This window comes from Sus scrofa, chromosome 16 (assembly GCF_054392235.1).
Source record: "Sus scrofa isolate SSC_HxYL_T2T_F1_AM1 chromosome 16, Sscrofa_HxYL_maternal_Yorkshire_Landrace_v2.0, whole genome shotgun sequence".
In the NCBI taxonomy this organism is placed as follows: domain Eukaryota; kingdom Metazoa; phylum Chordata; class Mammalia; order Artiodactyla; family Suidae; genus Sus; species Sus scrofa.
In genome coordinates, this window is record NC_139398.1 from 48,302,664 (window position 1) to 48,323,136 (window position 20,473).

The following is a 20,473-nucleotide window of genomic DNA, read 5'->3' on the forward strand; positions in this document are numbered from 1 at the left end:
CTTGTTTTTGCGTCTGCTAGCTTGAGTCAGGCCCTAGTTAGGAACAGCTCAAGCCCCAATAGAAAACCTGTCCTCTTTGTGGCTGAAGAACCACAGGACAGAAGGTTAGGGAGGAATTCTATAAGGAAAAGATGCACAGAAGAGGGGGTCCAGATTCTGTCTATAAAGTCTTTTTAAATCATTGGACAGACATAGGTTTGAGTTGTGGTAGGAGACCTGGGGCAAAGTACTTCACTCCATAGAGCCTTAGCTTATTATTAATTTTTTTTTCTGCCTTTTCTGGGGCTGCTCCTGTGATATATGGAGGTTCCCAGGCTGAGGGTCAAATCGGAGCTGTAGTCACCAGCCTACGCCAGAGCCACAGCAATGAGGGATCCCAAGCCGCGTCTTCGACCTATACCACAGTTCACAGCAACGCAGGATCCTTAACCCACTGAGCGAGGCCAGGGATCAAACCTGCAACCTCATGGTTCCTAGTCGGATTACTTTCTGCTGTGCCACGATGGGAACTCCAGCTTATTCATTTTTAAAAAGGAAAAACCAATAGTTTGCAGGGTGGTTATGAGAATTAAAAAGACCCAAGTGCATGTGAAATGTTTTACAATGTTTGCCATACAGTAGACTCTCAATCAATGATTGTATTATTAATCAGGATTCTGCTGGTGGCAAGTGACAGCAAATGAACTCAAGCTTGCTCAAGCAGAATGGCAAGGAAGAACAGGGTAGAGTCAGGGGATCAGTGTTACCAGGGCTTGTGAGTTCTCCCTTTCTCTCCCTGTCTCCTCTCTTTCTTCCTCTCTTCAGGGCACACTCTGCCTTATCCCCCTTCTGTGGATAGCTTCATCCTTTGGGAGTAGGTATGAACGTAGAGAAGCCCTGTACACAGTGGTCCAGGTTCACACCTCTGTGGTAGGCAGAAGAATAATGTGCATATGTTACACAGCAAAAGGGAATTAAGACTGTGGATGGCATTACAGTTATTAATCAATTGACCTTAAAGTAGGGAGGCTATCATTGATTACCCAGGTTGGCCCAGAGTAGTCATAGACGTCTTTAAAAGTGAAGAGGGAGACAGGGGAGTCAGTCAGGGAGATGTGAATTCTGAAGGTCAGAGTGATGAGATGTGAGGAGGACTTGACCATCGTTACTGGCTTTGAAGATGAAGGAAGGGGTCACAAGCCAAGAACAGTGGACAGTCTTCGGAAGCTGGAAAAGGTAAGGAAAACATTATTCCCAAGAGCCTGCAGAAAGAATACAGCACTGCTGCTACTGACTGTGGCCCAGTAAGACCTGCACTGGATTTCTGATCTATACACCTGTAAGGTAATAAATTTGTGTTGTTGAAGCCTCTAAGTTTGCGGTAATTTGTTAAAGCAGCTATACAAAACTAATATACCATCCCAACGTAGTTGGGGTGATTCAGGTTTTGTGGAGCCTAAAACATATGCAGTTTTGGAGGCAGGCTTTTAAAGAAAAATTCAAAATCATGAAAGAAAGAGACTATTTAGAATGAGAAAAAGTCACAAGAAATTGTAAATTTTAAAAAGATGACAAATGCTACAGACTCACAAAATCCAGAAAAAGAACATTTTAAAATTTGTTCACAGAACTTTATTATACTTTTTTCCAATATAGTGTTTGGCTACATTTTATCTGATCTCTTTTTCGTGTGAAACCACTTTCTTATGTTTTCAAGTGAAATAGAAAGATAATCCACTCTCCTCTCTAATATCATTAATGGAAATTTATCATTGGTTATTGCTAGTTTAGAAAAGTTTCTTTCAGTTATATAACATATTTTTCGAATGGTGAAATTGAGACAACTTCTATCAGGTGTGTCTTCTATAGGAATAAATGGCTAGATTTTAGGCATTTCAATTTTTCTTGCTCAGTGGCTCATCTTACATAATCTTTGAAATCATGTATTAACCAGGTTGTGGTCACTGTTCTTGTCCTACTGACCTAATGTAAAGTATATGGGTTTTTTGTTTAAATCAGGATTTCATTTAAAATCAGCAAGAGAGTAACAAGGGCCTGTGTTGACAGGACTGGGCTGAGAAAGGAGCACACGTAGAGGGTGGCCCAGCAAAGGAAGGCCAGGTGCAGGGGACATGAAGCACAGAGAACAAGCAGGGCAGCACGGGGCAGGAAGACGAGGAATGTGGATTGGAGCCAGGGAAGGAGGTGGAGGAGGGTGTCAAATGCCAGCCCGTGGCTGAAGGAAAAAAGACCATGTTTTCAGTTCAAGTGTCAGAGGCCTGAGATGATCGCTAACCACTTGATAAACAGGTTGGGAAACAGGAAGTTCACATACCAGAGCTGGGAAAGCTGTGGTGTGAATCCTAACTCTGCCACCCCCAGTCCATCTCACGCCAGACAGTGCTGCCTCCCCTGGCCACCATGTCTGATTCACACAACCAGATCATATTTCCAAAGGAGAACGAGGGCATGTTCTCTTTGCCACTGGTTCCATCGTTTGGCCGCCATCTTTGTCCCTGCCATTGGCCGGGAGGACAATGGGTCTCTATTGGCCTGTGGGAGCTCACACTGAAGCCCTTACTCAATTCCCCCAGGAAGCCTTACATGACAGCTGGCAAGGCCTATCCTTACAGGACACTGAAATGCCTCTAGTGAGAAAAGATGTGCTTTGAAATAGGATGGCCTTGGGTGGTATGACTCCCTTGCAAAGAGGAACCCCCGCCATCATCCACATGAAGGGTAGTGTATTTGTACCTGATGAGCCTGCTAATGTGTCATTTTCATTAAATCACATGAGGACACAGGGGCAAGCCTGGGCTTGTCCGACCCCTAGCCCTGTAACCTTAATACATCAGTGGTTTGGGTCATGGAGCTCTTGGTGGAAAAATGTACACATTTTGAGAACCATTATCTTGATCTGTAATTTCTCTTGCATATGCCTCTACTGCTGCTGTGGGATCTGCCTCCAGTGCAGCCAGAGAGCCACCCAAGGAGCTGCCTCAGTGCTAACGGACTCACTGCCGAAGGATCGCTGTGGAAGAGGGAGGTGCGTAAGGCGTGTTAAGAGACTGTCTGAGGAGTGGAGTGTAGGAGGAGGTCACTGAGAGCTGTGACTGCTGGCTGACCCTCGAGCTGGCTCCTCCCACTCCCCTGTCCTTGGAACACGCGTCTGCTTGCCTTCCTTGAACTAGGAGCTGCTCCAGGACGCGGCCTTGAGGGGGCGAAGTGTTGCTGAGACCATCTGGACTGTCTGAATACGTGGCTGAACCCCATTAAAGCCTTTATGTACATTTTAAGATGCTGGCAGCCAGTGCGGAGCTCTGCTTATCTTTCAGAGCCCAAGAGAAGCCTCGTAGGTAAGTCTTGCCACCTGCCCATCTGGAGTGAATGCCCTGCCTCTTCCTTTAGTTTTTCTTTGCCCTGGCATATTGGACCAGTTTTCTAAGTGGCACTTTCTTTGCTTTCTCCAGGGAAGACATACTTTTCAAGTCCTGGGCTTTTGGTTTTCTTTTCCTTCCCTTCTTTTCTCTTTGCTGTGTCTACAAGCCATTTAGTGCTTTTTTTTTAATCCTAAAATAAACTTGTCCTTGAGCCTGTCTTTCTTTTCTCCCTTTTGCTCTTTGTATGTTATTAGCAGCATGAGGAATCCTCCTCAGTTGTCTCAGATGCTTTAAGAGATTCTTCCCTGCTGCAGTTGCCAAGTCCAAAACTTCCAAATTACTCATTGCACTCTCAATGAGTATCTCAAATATCTACTCAAAATAGGTATTTGTGACACTCATAGCCTAGTTCCCCAAGCCTGGAGTCTTGCTGTTCCTTCTTGCTCTGTTACTTCAGTGCCTAACCTGGTGAAAAATCTCTGAGTGCTCCAGCAAAGGTTAGGTGGCTCTCAAAGCATTTGGGGAATTATAATAAAAACTGTTAAAAAGTTAAGAGCTGCCATCTATTAATTACTTACTATGTATTAAGCATATTGTTTTGCTTAAATGCGTCTCTCAAAGCCCATATCATGCCGTGCTATGTTTGTTTAAACATCTGTGTTTCCCAGTGGACAGAAAGCTTCTAAAGGTTAGGGCATGGATGCTCTTCATCTTTTTCCTCCTAGCATCTAGCACAGTGTCTCCATGTGCTAGGGAGTGTTGGGTTTGATGTGAGGTCTAACCTTCCAGTTAGGCTGGTCTAATCATTCTTCTTTTTTCAGATTTTGTCATATTCATTAATTTGTTTTGTTTTTTTCAGGTTCCACATGTAAGTGATAATATACAGTATTTGTCTTTCTTTGACTTATTTTACTATGCATAAAAAATAGCCTCCAGATCCATCCATGTTGTTGCAAATGGCAAAATTTCACTCTTTTTTATGACTGAGTAGTATTCCAGTGTGTGTGTGTGTGTGTGTGTGTGTGTGTGTGTGTGTGTGTGTGTGTGTGTGTACATACACACCACATCCTCTTTATTCATTCTTCTGTTGCTGGACACTTATGTTGCTTCCATACCTTCAACCATACTTCTGATTGGAGCCATTATTCCCCTGCCTGACCCAGAAAAAGGCAATTTTATAATTCAGTAAAGTTGACAAATGTTTTCTCTAAAGGCCCAGATTGTATTTTTGTCTCTGTTGGCAGCTATTCAACCCTACTTTTGTAGTGGGAAAGCAACCATGGACATTATGTTAACTAATGGGGTGTAGATATTTTCCATTAACCTTTATTTATAAAACCAAGTGATTACCCCTGCTGTAGGCTACCAGGCCTTTATCTGCAACCAGCATGGTTTCAATGTGAACTTTCTTTCCAAGGATCAGAGCAAAGAGCCAGAGATATCTATTATTCCTCCTGCTATTTGTTTCCAAGTGGCTTGTATAGTCTTTTTTTTAAACTTCATTTTATTTATTTATTTATTTATTTATTGTCTTTTTGCCTTTTCTAGGGCTGCACCTGCAATATATGGAGGTTCCCAGGCTAGGGGTCTAATTAAAACTGGAGCCACCGGCCTAGGCCAGAGCCACTGGGATCTGAGCCATGTCTGCGTCCTACACCACAGCTCACTGCAACGCCAGATCCTTAACCTACTAAGCAAGGCCAGGGATCGAACCTGCAACCTCATGGTTCCTAGTTGGCTTCGTTAACCACTGCACCATGATAGGAACTCCGTGGCTTGTACAGTCTTAAATATTTCTGGAAAACACTTTAATTTAGAATATGTTTATATCTTACAATCTATAAAGTCCATAAAGTCTTGTTGTATATCTGTGTCAAACTTAAATTCTTTCTACTTTTATTTTATTTTTTTGCTTTTTAGGGCTGCACCTGCGGCATATGGAGGTTCCCAGGCTAGGGGTCAAATTGGAGCTATAGCTGCTAGCCTATGCCATGGCCGCAGCAATGTGGGATCTGAGCTGCATCTGTGACCTACATCACAGCTCACAGCAAGGCCGGATCCCCCACCCACTGAGTGAGGCCAGGCATCAAACCCACATGTTCATGGACACTAATCAGATTCGTTTCCTCTGTGCCACAATGCGAACTCCCGAATTCTTTCTACTTTTAACTGAAATGTGATGCTTCTTATTGTAAGGAAAGGAACCCACTAGCCTGGGATCTTAGCTCATGCTTTATCAAATGATTATTAATCGTGTGATTTTAGGTAGCCCTGTGGTTTTGTACAGTTTTCTAGTATATCATTTGCCTTAAAAAATAACTTAAAATTATCTTCAGAAAGAACCAAAATGATGAAAGCATCTAACTGGGAACTTGGTGAATTAGGCAGAATTTTTTTTAGGCCATTAATGATGAAAAGCAAACTGAAATTGCCATCAGACTCAGATTGATCAAGTGTATCAACAGCACTGGGGAGGAGCTGCTTCTGTCCTTCCCTTAGCTCTGTCCATCCTGCCTGCTCTGTCCTCAGGCAGGCTTTTCCCTCATGGGGGGCCTGGGAAGTTCCAAGCTTATTTGCTTTCAGGTAAAGACCAGTGAAAAATAGAAATTCTGTTTAATAAACAGTTTGAGTACAAGTTTTGCGTCTGAGTTTCCTGGGCCAGTCTTGGTGACCCGTGCATCCATGAGTCACATAGGCCTGGGCAAAGCATATGCTGATTACCCACGCCTGGGTCACGTGTCCTTGCTTGACTTTTTCATATTCCCCATCCAAACTACAGAGGAGCAAGCCAGTGCTTTCCCTGTATTAGTTTCTTTTGCTGCTGTAACAAATAAGCACAAACTAAGTGCCTTAAGACAACACCAGTTATCTTAGAGTTCTGGAGGTCAGAATTCTGACCTGGGTCTCCGTGCACTAAAATCAAGGTATCCATGGGGCTACATTCCTTCAGGAGGCTTGGGGGGAAATCCATTTCTGTGCTTTCTGGCTTCTAGAGGCTGCCCACAGTCCTTGGCTCCTGGCTCTCTTCCTCCCTTCAAAGCAGCAATCACATCACTCCGACCTTTGCTGCTGTCCTCACATCTCTGCCTCTCCTGCTTCCCTCATTAACTTGCAAGGACTCTGTGATTACATTGTGTCCATCCAGATAAACCCAGGATCATCTCCGCATCTTGAAATCCTTGACCTAATCACACCAGGAAAAAGTCCCTTTGCCCTGTAAGGTAACACATTCCCAGTTCTGGGGATTAGGACATGGACATCTTTTGGGGGTGTATGTCATTTACTGCCTATCCTCCTCCTCCAAATCAGGGAACTATTACTAGGTGAAGGTGGGAATGGATGCCAGTCTTGTGACTTGGGTTCTAGTTTCCAGTTCATTTATTTAAGTGCCGTGTGGTCAGGGTGAATCATTTAATGCTTTAGGTCTTAGCTTCTGCACAACAAGGAGGTTGTGGTGGATGATCTTAGCTAGATCGCCTTCCAAATCTTGCATTTGGTGGTAGATGGATAGCATCTACACTGGTGAATGTGTGTGTGAGGGCAATGGGAACCCCCGTGTGTTGCTGGTGGGAGTGGGGCCCTGGGGAAACTAGCCTTCATTATCTAATAAAATCATCAATATGAGGAGTTCCTGGAGTTCCCGTCATGGCGCAGTGGTTAATGAATCCGACTAGGAACCGCGAGGTTGTGGGTTCTATCCCTGGCCTTGCTCAGTGGGTTAAGTATCTGGCATTGCAGCGAGCTGTGGTGTAGGTCGCAGATTCGGCTCAGATCCCACGTTGCTGTGGCTGTGGCGTAGGCCGGTGGCTACAGCTCTGATTAGACCCCTAGTCTGGGAAGCTCCATATGCCGCAGGAGTGGCTCAAGAAAAGACAAAAAGACAAAAAAAAAAAAAAAAAAAAAATTTGAGGAGTTCCCATTGTGGCTCAGTGGAAACGCATCTGACTAGCATCCATGGGGATGCAGGTTATCTCCCTGGCCTTGCTCAGTGGGTTAAGGATCTGACGTTTCCATGAGCTGTGGTGTAGGTTGCACATGTGGTTCAGATCTGGTGTTGTGGCTGCGGTGTAGGCCAGTGGCTGTGGTGTAGGCCAGCAGCTACAGCTCCGATTTGACCCCTAGCCTGGGAACCTCCATATGCCGTGTGGGTGTGACCCTAAAAGACAAAAAAACAAAACAACAAAAAAAACCCCATCAATTTATATGCCCTTTGATCCAGTACTCCCAGGAAAAAGTGCCAGGATGTTGAGATAAATAGTTCTTTTTCTTTTGCTATTTCATATGAATTTTTATTTCTCTATATATGTGTTTTTGCCACCTTCATATATATGTGATATGTACATATATGTCATATATACCTGCAATGTGGTAGCAAAAAATCACTATAAACAGCTGAAATGTTCATAAATATGGGATTTTTTGTTTTGTTTTGTTTTTGCTTTTTAGGGCCGCACCCACGGCATATGGGAGTTCCCAGGCTAGGGGTCAAATCAGAGCTGCAGCGGCTGGCCTTCACTACAGCCACAGCAATGGCAGAATCCAAGCTGCATCTGTGACCTACACCACACCTCACAGGAATACTGGATCCTTAACCCACTGAGTGAGGCCTGGGATGGAACCTGTGTCCTCATGGATAGTAGTCAGGTTCGTTACTGCTGAGCCACAATGGGAATTACAAATAAGGGAATTCTGAATACAATATGATACATTCACACTATGGATAATAGTGGAACTATTAAGAAAGAATGAAATATATCTATATAGTACCTGAAAAGGTTTCTTTGAAATATTACTAAGTGAAAAAAGAAAATTATAGAATATTATGTATAGTCCGATCCTCTTTTTGAAAATTAAAAAAAGTGTAGGTGTATATTTGTATATCTTTGTATGAAAGTAGAGACATTTATGGACAGTCTCTTACTGTTGGTTGCTTCTGGGGAGGTGGGATTAGATGGTGATGGAGAGATGATTATCATTATCTTAATTTTTAATTATTCAAGTATTTAATGAATCTATATTTTGTAACTTGGCCCCTTTGAATATCACTCCTGGACCCTCCCCTTCCTTTCCTTCTGTTATGTGTTTAGTATGTAGCCTTCCTGGTATTTTTTGTGTGTTTCTATGGTTATATATGTACATAGAGACAGTTTATAGTACATGATACCATGCTGTGTGGATCTTTCTACAATACACTTTTTCATTCTGCAGAATTTAAAAAATATATTCATATTGGTAAGGTAAACTATGTTATTTTTCTAAATTGCTGAGTTGCATAAATAACTGACCATCTATTTAGGGCAGTTAGATTGTTCTCATTTTTTAACTATTATAAACAGCGACCACTTTTGTGGCCTTGTACACGTGTTCCTCTTTCTATAGGAGAGTCACCAACAGTAAAACCACTGGGTCATAGAATTTAAAATTTAAAAAAGAGAGCCTGTGGAATTTCCTTTCAAAGAATCTGTGCCAATTAAAAAAAAATTAAAAAGTAGTTTGACTTAAAACAAGCATGTATTTATTACTTAGGCATTCACAAGTAAAGAAAATCTGTAAAGGTGTTTAGTCCTCCAGTATGTGGGTGAGACCAGGTGCATTCTCACCTGTTGGAGCTCTCTCTCCAGGGAGCCCCCTCCCCTCCTCCCCCCACCTGAAGCAGGAGACGAGAAAGTTGCCTCAAACAGCAGACTTCAGAGAGCTTCTTTCTGTCCACTTAGCATCTGGGATTTATCCAAAAAGGATGAAAAATTCCTAAAAATACTGTTTGGTTTTCTCTTTAGCATTCTAGCATGAGAGAAAAACATCTCTGAGTACCAGAAAACACGATTTCGTCCGAGTATATGAAAATATTGGCTGAAGGGAAAAAAGGTCTTTGGAATTCACAGAAAAGTATGAAATGGACATGTTTCCTTTTATAACATCACCACACCCAGAGAGTTTAATGGGATTTTTAATGGAAACTATTCAACTAATGAATTTGTTAGTTTACCTAAGGTTCTTAGCCAAGACTTTAATACTCTTTTACAAGCATAACTCTTACCAGCAGAGGGGGCCAAAGAGCTTTCCGTGTTTTAGAAACCCCCTGGCTGCGGGAAGTGAGGATCACCTTGGCCTGCTTAATGGTGCGGAATATGCAATGTTTAAACTGGGTTCCAATTAGCAATGCCATAGCTTTCATTTTTTAAAAATGTAATTTTAATTTACCTATAGAATAGTATGTGCATTGTTTAAAATATAATACCAACGGAGTTCCCTTTGTGGCTCAGTGGTTAACGAACCTGACTAGGATCCATGAGGATGCTGGTTCCATCCCTGGCCTTGCTTAGTGGATTAAGGATCTGGCATTGCCTTGATCCTGTGCGGATGTGGCGTAGGCAGGAAGCTGTAGCTCCAGTGGAAGCCTGGGAACTTCCATATGTTGTGGGTGCGGTCCTAAAAAGCAAAAAAAAAAAAAAAAAAAAAAAAAAGTACAGATCCCTTCACTAGTGGCAACACCATAAGTGGTTTATTGAATATCCTGCCAGAGAGATTTCATGTTATGAGTCTTTTTACAAATATAATAATTCCAGAAAAGCAGTACATTTTATATGGTTTAAAATTCAAAAGCTTCCAACAGGAATTCAGAGAAAAGTCTCCTTCCCATGTGTGTCTCTCAGAGCTACATTTTAAGTCCTATTTCTCCATGTATCCAGCTGTGACATTAGCCACTGGCTTTATAACAAGTTAGATAAAAGTTTGATTCTTACTTCCTATCCCATTCCTTCTCTCACCTCCTGATATGCACATAATAATCACATTATTTTTGGATAAACAATAAGGTCCTACTGTACAGCACAGAGAACAATATCTAATCTCCTGGAATAGACAAGGATGGAAAATAATATAAAAAAAGAATGTATGTATATGTATGACTGACTCACTTTGCTGTACAACAGAAATTGGCACATTTTAAATCAACTATACTTTAAAAAAATCACATTTAATTTTTAAATTTTTAAAAAATTATAGTTGAAAAAATTATCATTGAAATCCCATTATTTTGATAATATTCTTCACTGTTTAGCTAAATATTAGAGTTGTTTTTTTCTTTGCATAAAATATTTGCTTTTCCTGGATTTAATTGTTTCATTTTTTCATTGGTGTAACTTTTTCTATGTACTTGTCACTAGTTTTTCCATGCACATCATCAGATTTGTCAAATGCCAGTGACATTTTCCAAATTACCAAATGTATTGCATATCTTTTTCATTCTCTGCCTTCTTGCTCTAAGCAGAACTGCTTGTGCTCTGAGCCTGCACGAAGCTTTCATCCTCCAGCTTGCCTTTACCCCCCACCCTGTGGAATCTCCTCGTGTCTGGGTCCCACGTGTTCGAATAATTACCCAAGATCCCATTAGAAAGAGGGGACTCTCCTACTATGGTGCCTCCTTAAGCAAACTAAAATCTAAGCCTATAAATGGCTCCAGGTTAAGAAATCAAAATCTAAGGACAACACATCACAAACAGCTGACCAGGCTTTCAGCCGTGGCCAATCCTGCCTTACTCTACATCTTCTCTGTATAAGTCTTTCCCTTTGTTCTACATCTTCTCTGTGTAAGCCTTTCCCAAGTGGCTCCTGCTGGCAGAGTGCTTCTAATCACTTCTGGTTTGGTGCTGCTCAGTAATGAATAGGTTTTTGCTCAGATCACCTCTTATTTATTTTTGGTCATTTTAGGACCACATCTGCGGCACATGGAAGTTCTCAGGCTAGGGGTTGAATTGAAGCTGTGGCTGCTGGCCCACACTACAGCCACAGCAACTTGGGATTTGAACTGTGTCTATGACTTATATCACAGCTCATGGCAATGCTGGATTCTTAACGCACTGAGCCAGGCCAGGAATTGAACACGAGTCTTCATGGATACTAGTCCGCTTCGTTACTGCTGAGCCACAACAGAAACTCCTTCAAACTAACTCTTAAATTTTTCGGTAGGTCTCAATTTATCTTCTAACACACGTTTTCTTGGTTTATTCCCTCATTTGCTGGAGCACATCTTCCAGGAACATCTCAAGAGAAGCTGTGTAGTTAATACTTTGAGTTCCTTGCAAACCTGAACATATCTTAATTCTTGGCAGATACTTTGGTGGGATATGTATTTCCAGGTTGGTAATCTTTTTCCTGCAGAATTTCTCAATTGCTTTCTGTCCCTCTTGTTGCAGTTGAGAAGTTTGATGGCATTCTGATTATCTGATTCTCTGTGGGTAACCCGCTTTATTCTTTTCCAGGAGATTTCTTTATCCCTAGGCCTGTGGAATTTTGTGAACATATTCTTTTATTTTCTTTTTCTTTTTAGGGCTGCACCCATAGCATATGGGAGTTCCTGGACTAGGGCTTGAATCAGAGCTGCAGCTCCTGGCCTACACCACAGCCACAGCAATGCAGGATCCAAGCCGCACCTGCAACCTACACTGCAGCTTGAGGCAACGCTGGATTCTTAACCCACTGAATGAGGTAAGGATTGAACCCATGAAGATGTTATTTTGTGTGAATCTTTTTCATTTATTCTACTGGGCAATGAGGAGGCATTTTGGTGCTTGGAAATTTTCTTGTGTTTCTTTCTTCCCTCCAGCAGGACGTCTGCTGTTATGTCCTCCCCTCTAACTTTGTCCCTGCCGTTTTATGCCTCTCATATGCTTTTCCTGTTCTTTAGCTAGGTTGCAAAAGACTGAGGAGATAATATGGGTGCTTGGTTGTCCACAGTAAACTAGGTATCTTTATGTTATCCCTTTTTGAAGGTTTATTGAAAGAGGAGCCCAGTGTGAATCCGAGGAAAATATCCTTTGCAATACCCAAAACAGAACCAGCAGAATATCTTTTAAGTAAATGGTTTTGTAGGGGAAATATTAGACTGGGCCCCTTCTCTTTTGACCTTGCTCCTGCTGTCGTACCAGAATTAAAGTGGCAATTGTAGACACAGAAGGGTCACATTTCAGAGAGATTGACAATGAAGCACTCACAGGACTTGGTGACTGCCAGGCCAGGGAAGAGAAGAAGACCAAAGATCAAATGGGAATGGAGTTTCCTGGTGGCTTAGAGGTTAAGGATCTGGCATTGTCACTACGGTGGCTTTGGTCACTGCTGTGCCGTGGGTTTGATCCCTGGTCCCAGGAACTTCTGCATACTGTGGGTATGGCCAAAAAGAGCAAATGGGACTGACTGGGAGGGGTGTGAGCCTTGGGGCCTGGACCAGCTGAGTAGACAAAGAGCATGAGCCATCTCTCTTCAGTGCCCTCTGCACCACCCATGAGGGTGTGCCTTTTACCTAGGGGCTATCTCCCCAATCCAGGTGTTACTCGAGGTGGCCCCTTTTTGGCCCCAGATAAAGCCCCTAACTCCAGTAGGCTTCCTTGTACTTCTCTGACTTAGATTTTTATATTCCTTTCTCTTGGGCCTGTTCTATACACATCGGTTCCTGCACATGTGCTGGTGCAGTGGTTCTTAAACCAGAAGGTATAGTGGGATTTGTTGGGGAGTTTTGAAAAATACAGCTGTCTCAGCCCTGCTTACTCAGAAGAACTGTGGTCCAGGCCCAGGACATCGCTGTGCAGATGCCCAGCTTGGTTTGGGAACCACTGGGGTGGCTGATGACTTCCTTCAGGGAGAGAATTCTGCTTTCCTTAAAAGACCCAGCCAGAGTGACCTGATGGTGAGGTTGTTGCCTGGGTTCTTCATTCCTTCGCACCTGTGATGGCTCAGGTTGGTGAGTGACAATGGAAGGAGAGGAAGAAAGAGCATGTTTCTGTGCTGAGCAACTGTCATGAGTGTGATAAGAAGGCCCTTGCCTTTAGGTTAACTTTGTTATAATTTAATGTGGCTATTGCAGTGACAGTCAAGGGATGATTTTTTTTGGAGAACCTGGGAGGGAAAAGAAAAAAGAGGAATGATTGTTTGTGAAACTTTTAATAAAAGAAAATGAACACTAGGGGGCAGCAAATCACTGTTTAGAGGATGGTCTACACCATTCAGTAGGGCAAAAAAAGATTGTTTTCTTTAAAAAAAAAGTGATGTGTTTGTTAAATATCTTACAAAAAGGGCAGCCTTGATGTCAGGGCTGCTCTCACCTAAACCACAGTTTCAGCCCTTTCAACATTTCTTTCCACATTATTCCGATATCCTGGTATCTTCTCAGGAAGCATGATGACAGGCTATATTCAGTGTTACCTTACAGGGAGCCCTCCCGCTTCCTCTCCTAGAGACTCCTCGTGTTGCCCCCCCAAGGACACACCACCTCTTCTGAAAAGAATCAGCTCAGCTAGTTTAGTTCCTGCATCTTGAAGGATGAGGAGTTGGTCTGTGTCCGTGCGTCTCTGAGTTGATGCAGGGTCTGCTAAGAGCCCCTCACAGCTGGCAGGACTCTATGAGACCTAGTCCCCTCTGTGTTCACAGGGTGACCTGGAGGCCCTGCTGAGGGACTTCCGAAGAGGCTAAATTGTGTTTGTCTAGGTCATTGGTTCTTAATCACCTGTTTCCTCTGTGAACTCTGAGAATTATTACCCAAGACATCTTCTTAAGCAGAACTTTCCCTAGTTCCTCCAAGCTGGAGGACATAAAAGGGAATGGTCCACATTTTGATGGTTCAAGTGGCCGAGTACAGTTGTTTTTTAAAGAGCCGCACTCTTCGTCTAGGACTCAGAGAGGCCTGGGTACCATGTGATGTTTTTGGGTAAGTGCTTCTAATGGAGGTTCCACCCTAACCTGGATTGGAAGGCTCTGATGTTCACTCCCAGAAGCTGTGTGATATTGAACAGGTCGCATAACCTCATTTCCTCATCTGTAAAATGAGGGAGTTGGTCTAGATGGTGGCTCTTAATCAGAATCTTACCTCTGAATGTGATTTACAGCATGTAGATCCCAGGCCTCATCCTCTTCTCCAGAACCAAGGTCTCTGGGGCTGAAACCCTGACATTTGTATTTGGGTGGGGGGTGGGGGAGAAGGGAAACTTAACCCCCTCCAGGTGACTCTGGTCAGCTCCCCAGGACAGGAACATAGGCCAGAACATTGCAAGTATTCCTTCTGATATTTGTTCATTCCTTTATTTATTTGCCAAAAGCTTAGTAAAAATGTGGTGATGTAAAAGGTCTTTATGAGACTGTTTGGAATTCAGATCCAGTAAAAAATGGCCAGGACAATTATACTGACTATGTCAAACACACACACACACACACACACACACACACACTGTTTCACTTGGTATAGCAATATAACTTGGTTAGATTACATTAGTATCGTTATTTTTTTTTGGTCATATTTCATTCATCCTTTGCACTTTTTTTGGTCTTTTTTTAGGGTCACACCTCTGGCATATGGAGGTTCCCAGGCTAGGGGTCGAATCAGAGCTGTATCCGCTGACCCAGGCCACAGCCCAAGCAACACCAGATCTGAGCCCCATCTGTGACCTACACCACAGCTCCCGGCAATGCCAGATCCTTAATCTACTGAGCAAGGCTTGGAATCAAACCTTCATCCTCATGGATACTAGTCAGATTAGCTTCCACAATGGGAACTCCCAATGTCATTATTTATGTATGCTCTATGTCTCAGTGACCTGACAGAGCTGACAAAATGAACCCCTGAGGACACATGAACCAAGAAACGAGTGACATTGAATCAAGTAGCTGATGCATGAAAAGCTCTGGAGAGAGACTATGAAGCTCTAATACCAGAAGCTACTCTGTCACTGACTCTCAGTGTGATCGTGACAAAATACCTTGAGTTTCTTCATCTTTACTAATTACTGCTTTCCAAAGGGATTATAAAAACTCTACTGATTATTGCTGAGGATGAAGATTAGGATTTAGGGTCAAGTGAGATAATGTGACTTTGTAAATTTTCAAAATCCGTTAACACCTTAATAATAACATTGCTGTTATTGCCGTTGCGAATTCTACTGAGCAGAAGTGTTGGGATTTTTCCTCTCAGGCTACGTCTCTTAAGGGCAGCAACTGACTAGGGTGGATTTTCGTTTGTCCATGGTGAGTGGCCATGCTGGGTTTTCTCTTTCACTTTCCATGAACCATAACAACCCACGTCTTCATATACTCAGCCTCACCCCTCCTCTCTGAAGCTCCCTTCACACGCATGCATCTTATCCACCGGAAAATGAACCCTGCGGTCAGCTGAAGCCTTCTCCATTACAGTTGTTTACTTTCTCTGTAAATGTTAGGTTTTACAGATACAAGAGCTCCATCTTGGTTTATTTGGGATAGGCTTTCCAAGAAAACAAGGCCTGCGAGTGTGGGAAGTGCTGACCCCAGTGTGCCCTGCGCTGCCCCCCGCTCCTGTGGGGGTAGGGGGCTTTCAAATCTTGAACTGGGCTTCCAGGTAAGCCTGTCTTGCTTCAGATATTGAGGGTCCTTTTCCACACTCCTTTCTTCCTTTCTAGATGGAGGAGAGGGGTTGGTGCCTTTGTATCCTGTTTTACAAAGAGGAGGGAACACATAAAACCACATTTATTGGGAAGAGGCATTTTGGGATCAGATGGGACTGATGCAGAGGGCTTGGTGTCACAGCAACTACTCTTGTTCCTACGGAACACGGTACCCCCGTCCCTCAGTTTTAATCCCCAAGGGAGAGGAGAGGCATTAGATGACCTTATTCGGGGTCACTTTAGCACTAACATTTTCACAGATCTTGCAAGATGCTGAAACACAATTTCTTCCTAAAGGTACATACTTACTGCAGCAGGAGAGTTCTGGAATCACCAAGGAGAACTGAGGAGGTGGCCAGCCTTGAATCTGTGCACACCCCCGCCCCCAAACTCCGCCAGCTCCCATGTCTTCTCAGTGGGCAGGTGGCCCCTTCACAGGACGTGAACTCCGGCACTAACGGTGTATCCTGCTGAACACAGATGGGAAGTCAAGGTCGTTCTCATCAGTGCTGAACTTGTGGGTCTCTGAGCTTTGGGATCAGCTTCCTTATACTCTGTGTGGTGAAGAACCTGGTTTTTAAAAATTCCAATCCATCACAGACTGATACTTGTGTAAAAAGGAATTTTTACCTTTGTGAAAGGTGACATTAAAAACCCAGCACAAGGTCCATTTAAAAAAATAATGCGATTTTTAACAATTACAGTGTTACTCTGTGGCACATTTCTATAAAAGTTTCAGAGGATTTCCTTTCCATTGCTCTCAGAAAGGGAAGAGTAACAAACAGTCCTCCACCTGGGACAGGGGTGCGGCCCACGCTCTGGGAAGCACTGCTGGGGGCTTGGCTGGCAGTCTGCGGTCCCGGGCTGACCACTGAGTGACTGTGGCAGGGAGCCCACTCTGTGCTATGGTGTCCTCACCTGTGGATAGAATAGGGCTAATGACAGTGGTCCCCCGTGGAGTTGCTGTGAAGACAAATTGGGTTATTACACATCGACCTCTTAGACCAGAACATGACTATCATAGTGTGAGCCCAAAATGATCAGTCCCAACCAAGAACCAGCTCCTTACATTGGAGGCTGTTAAGTGTCCCTGGGAAAAGAGCCCAGCTGGGTTAAGGGCAGAACCTTGAGCCACCTGCCTCATGTCCTCAGTAGACAGCAAGACGTTCCTTTTCTCACACAGACTCACTTAGGTGAGTTGAAATGGTTGAAGAGGCAACATTTCAGGCCTTTGCTTTTTTTTTACAGTTTGTAGTTTTGCTTGGAAAATGAGAATCAATTGAGCCAATGTGTTTATCTTTATTTGTAGTGAGTTTCTCTTTCCAGTTAAAATATACAACAATTTTTAGGCTCCTAGTACAGCAGGGGGATGTTTAGATCTAAAATAAACTGTTTGGTCAAAACTGAAAAACAGTAAAAACTCATTTAATCCATGTATCTTTTCCTTAGGAATCCAAAATTTTCTCTTAGACTAAGAACTCTATTCTTTTTAATTAGTATAGATCATCTTATTTCTGGTGACATTTGAGCTTTTGATATGTTCTAAAGGCAGAACATATTTTTTTTCCTTCTTTTTTTTAGGGCTGAACCCATGGCATATGGGAATTCCCAGGCTAGGGGTCGAATCGGAGCTACAGCTGCCAGTCTACACCACAGCCCCAGCAATACCAGATCCAAGCCTTGTCTGCGACCTACACCACAGCTTGTGGCAATGCCGGACCCCTAACCCACTGAGTGAGGCCAGGAATTAAACCTGTGTCCTCATGGATACTAGTCGGGTCCCTTACCGCTGAGCCATGGTGGGAACTCCCAAGGGGGAACATATTAGTGAGATGTTTTAAGCAATGGAGTTGTTCTTATCTGGTCATCAGCCTAAAGCTGAAATCTATAGCAGAAACACTCTATACATGACCCTTTTACTGTATTCCATCAGAACTTGGCCTCGTGTTTGCACTGGATTTTCCCTCAAATACAACAACACAACAAAACTGGGTGAGAAATTTCTATTTACATTGTGAATCCTGTTTCTCCACTGGTTTCTGTTTTGTGTACAAGTTGCCTTTTCACAGGAAGTGTTTTGACTTGAGCACAAAATAAAGGCTGTGCAGGATTTCTGTGTTGAAATGTCCCATTCAATCCTTGGGAAGAAAGTCAGGTGAACAATTGATCTTTGGCTCTCTGCACACCTATCAGAGTAAATACACCAGAGTAAATAAACCACAGCAAGCCAGTTCATGGTGCTCTCTTTTTTTCCGAGGTGATTGCTAAGCCTTGCACCTGTGTGTTGCTAGCGTTACCTGCTACGTGAATGGTACTAATTCACAATTCTCAGGGTGGCGTGTCCACTGCAAATGCAGGATGGCAGTTGCTTCACCATGGCCACTGCTCCTACTGCAGGCTGCCCTTTGAAGGATGTGCCCTGGGCTCTTTGTTTGCTGTTCCTGAGTTGGTAACTGACTGTTCCATTCCTTGAAATTCATGTTCCTTGATGAACTAGGGACTGCCATGCTGCCAACTCTGCGTTATCCATTGTCTATGTGTACAGACCAGTCTGCTGTGCCTTTCCTGAAAGCAGTTCCTTCAGCTTTGACCAAAAGGCTCTCTCTAACTGGGGTCCAGACCTGAGTCCTAGTTGTCAGACTGTGCTGTTGGCCCCTCTTCTGTCTTTGCCCTCAGACACAGTCTCCTAAAATGCCTTAGAGGTATGCACTTCTAACCCACATTCAAATTGACTTCTCCAGAGCCTTTCTTCCAAATTATAATGTTTCCTTTTGGGATAGTGTGATAATCAACCACTGGTGTTGAATTTGTTATTTAAAGCAGGCATGAGGGAAGGATTTAAATAATTGAAGCATTTAAACTGTATTGGTTGAAAAGTATTTATTTGAAATGGATAAATGTGATTGGTTCCTCTATACTCCACCGTGCCCCCTTCCCAGGACAACATCTATCACTTAGTTGGAGGGTTTAGGGTCAGTTTCAAGAGCCCATAGAGCCATTCACTCCATCTGACTGAATAGATGTTCCCTGCAGCATATCTGCTTTTAGTCCCCTTCCCATTCCTCTTTTTCTGGGTCTCCAATTAAACCTATCTTTGATTTTCTCACTGTGTTTTTTCTTTCTCCACTCTTTCTATGTTCCATTTCCTTTACTGTTTTGTTTGTATCTTATGATATATCTTCTAGTCCATTAATTCTTTACTCACCTTTCTCTAATCTGCTGATGAACCAGTATATTGCTTTTAATTTTGGATATTGTATTTTTTTTTCTTTTTCTTTTTCTCTCTTATGGCCACACCTGCGGCATATGGAAGTTCCTAGACTAGGGGTTGAATTGGAGCTAGCCTACACCACAGCCAGGGCAACACTGGCTTTGATCTGCATGTGCAACATATACTTGTGGCAATGCTGGATCCTTAACCCACTGAGGGAGGCCATGGATTGAATCTGCATCCTCACAGAGACTATGTCGAGTTCTTAACCTGCAGAGCCACAACAGGAACTCCTGGTTATTGTATTTTAAATTCCTAAATTTCAACTTGTTTCCTTTTAAATCTGCAAAGCGCTTTTCCTCTTTCCGGTTACTTGACGAAACTTTTATTTTCTCTCTTTGAGCATGTTAATTATAGTAGTTTTAGAGTCTGTGCCTGGTAATTTCATTATCTGGACCACGTGTGTGTTCATTTCAGTTGTTATTTATGCTGGTTGTTGTTCCTATTGTCTTGTATCCTTGAGGCCTGGTTTTGATTGTGTGCTGGACACTGTATTTGAATATATTATTTGTAAAAATAATTTGAGGCCTAGAATGATATTTTTCCTGAGAGAGGGTTTTCTTTTGCTTCTGCTAGGTGCCTGGAGGTGCCTAGAGGTGCAAGCCAGGATCCTATTAATTTAATTCCAGGACTTGCAACTCTGTGGGCACCCAAATGACTTGCAGTCTGGCTGCAAGTGAAAGCAAGTTTTTTTTGCAGTTTCTAGAGTGCAGCTCTCAGGATACCAACTCCCAAGAATTGGGTGATTCATTGGATGAGGTCTAGATTCTACCTTTTGCTCAGCTACCCTTCTGAGCTGTTAGAAGTGCTAACAAGGAGAGCGTGTTCTAACACAGATTACTGCCATCCCTACTCCTCCCCCCCTGAAAATTTTGGCTCAGTGGGTCTGGGCTGGAGCCTGAGAATTTGCATTTATCAGAGGTTCCATCTGATGCTGCTAGTTTGGAGACCACACTTTGAGAATCTCTGGTTTACTTTATTCTTTGACTAGATTATAAATCTCTTGAAGGTAGAGACTATAGTTTATCTTGGTCTTTCTCCCCAACTAGCTCAGGGCTATGACCCACATGCAATCTGTGTATGTAATACTCAAGGACTCAATAAATTCAGATGTTGTTGTTGTTGTGTGTTGGCATTTTCTAAAGTGCCAGCTATCTCTAGCCACTGGAAGTCAAGAAGGAAATGCAGTAAGTCTCTGTCTTTTTTTTGTGTGTGTGTGCTTCTTAGGGCTGCATCTGAGGCATATGGAGGTTCCCAGGCTAGGGGTCGAATCAGAGCCACAGCTGCCAGTCTACACCACAGCCACAGTAACACGGGATCCAAGCTGTGTCTGTGACCTACACCACAGCTCATGGCAACGCCGGATCCTTAATCCACTGAGTGAGGCCAGGGATTGAACCCACAGCCTCATGTTTTCTTGTTGGATTTGTTTCCGCTTC

The 20,473-nt window shown here is 43.1% G+C and overlaps 1 protein-coding gene across 8 annotated transcripts in view; it reads left to right on the forward strand.

Moving 5' to 3' along the window:
* Positions 1 to 3,163: 3,163 nt before the first annotated feature.
* The window catches only part of LOC102159433 (uncharacterized), a 908,266-nt gene continuing 890,956 nt past the window's right edge, over positions 3,164 to 20,473 (forward strand). For 7 of the 8 annotated variants that reach the window (XR_014831357.1, XR_002339577.2, XR_014831355.1 and 4 more), the window contains exons 1-2: positions 3,164 to 3,335; positions 11,689 to 11,846. The gene's annotated coding sequence lies outside the window, so the exon portion shown is untranslated. Of the gene's footprint in view, positions 3,336 to 11,688; positions 11,847 to 16,060; positions 17,874 to 20,473 lie in introns of those variants that run through there. The other variant, XR_014831360.1, reaches the window with a different exon arrangement.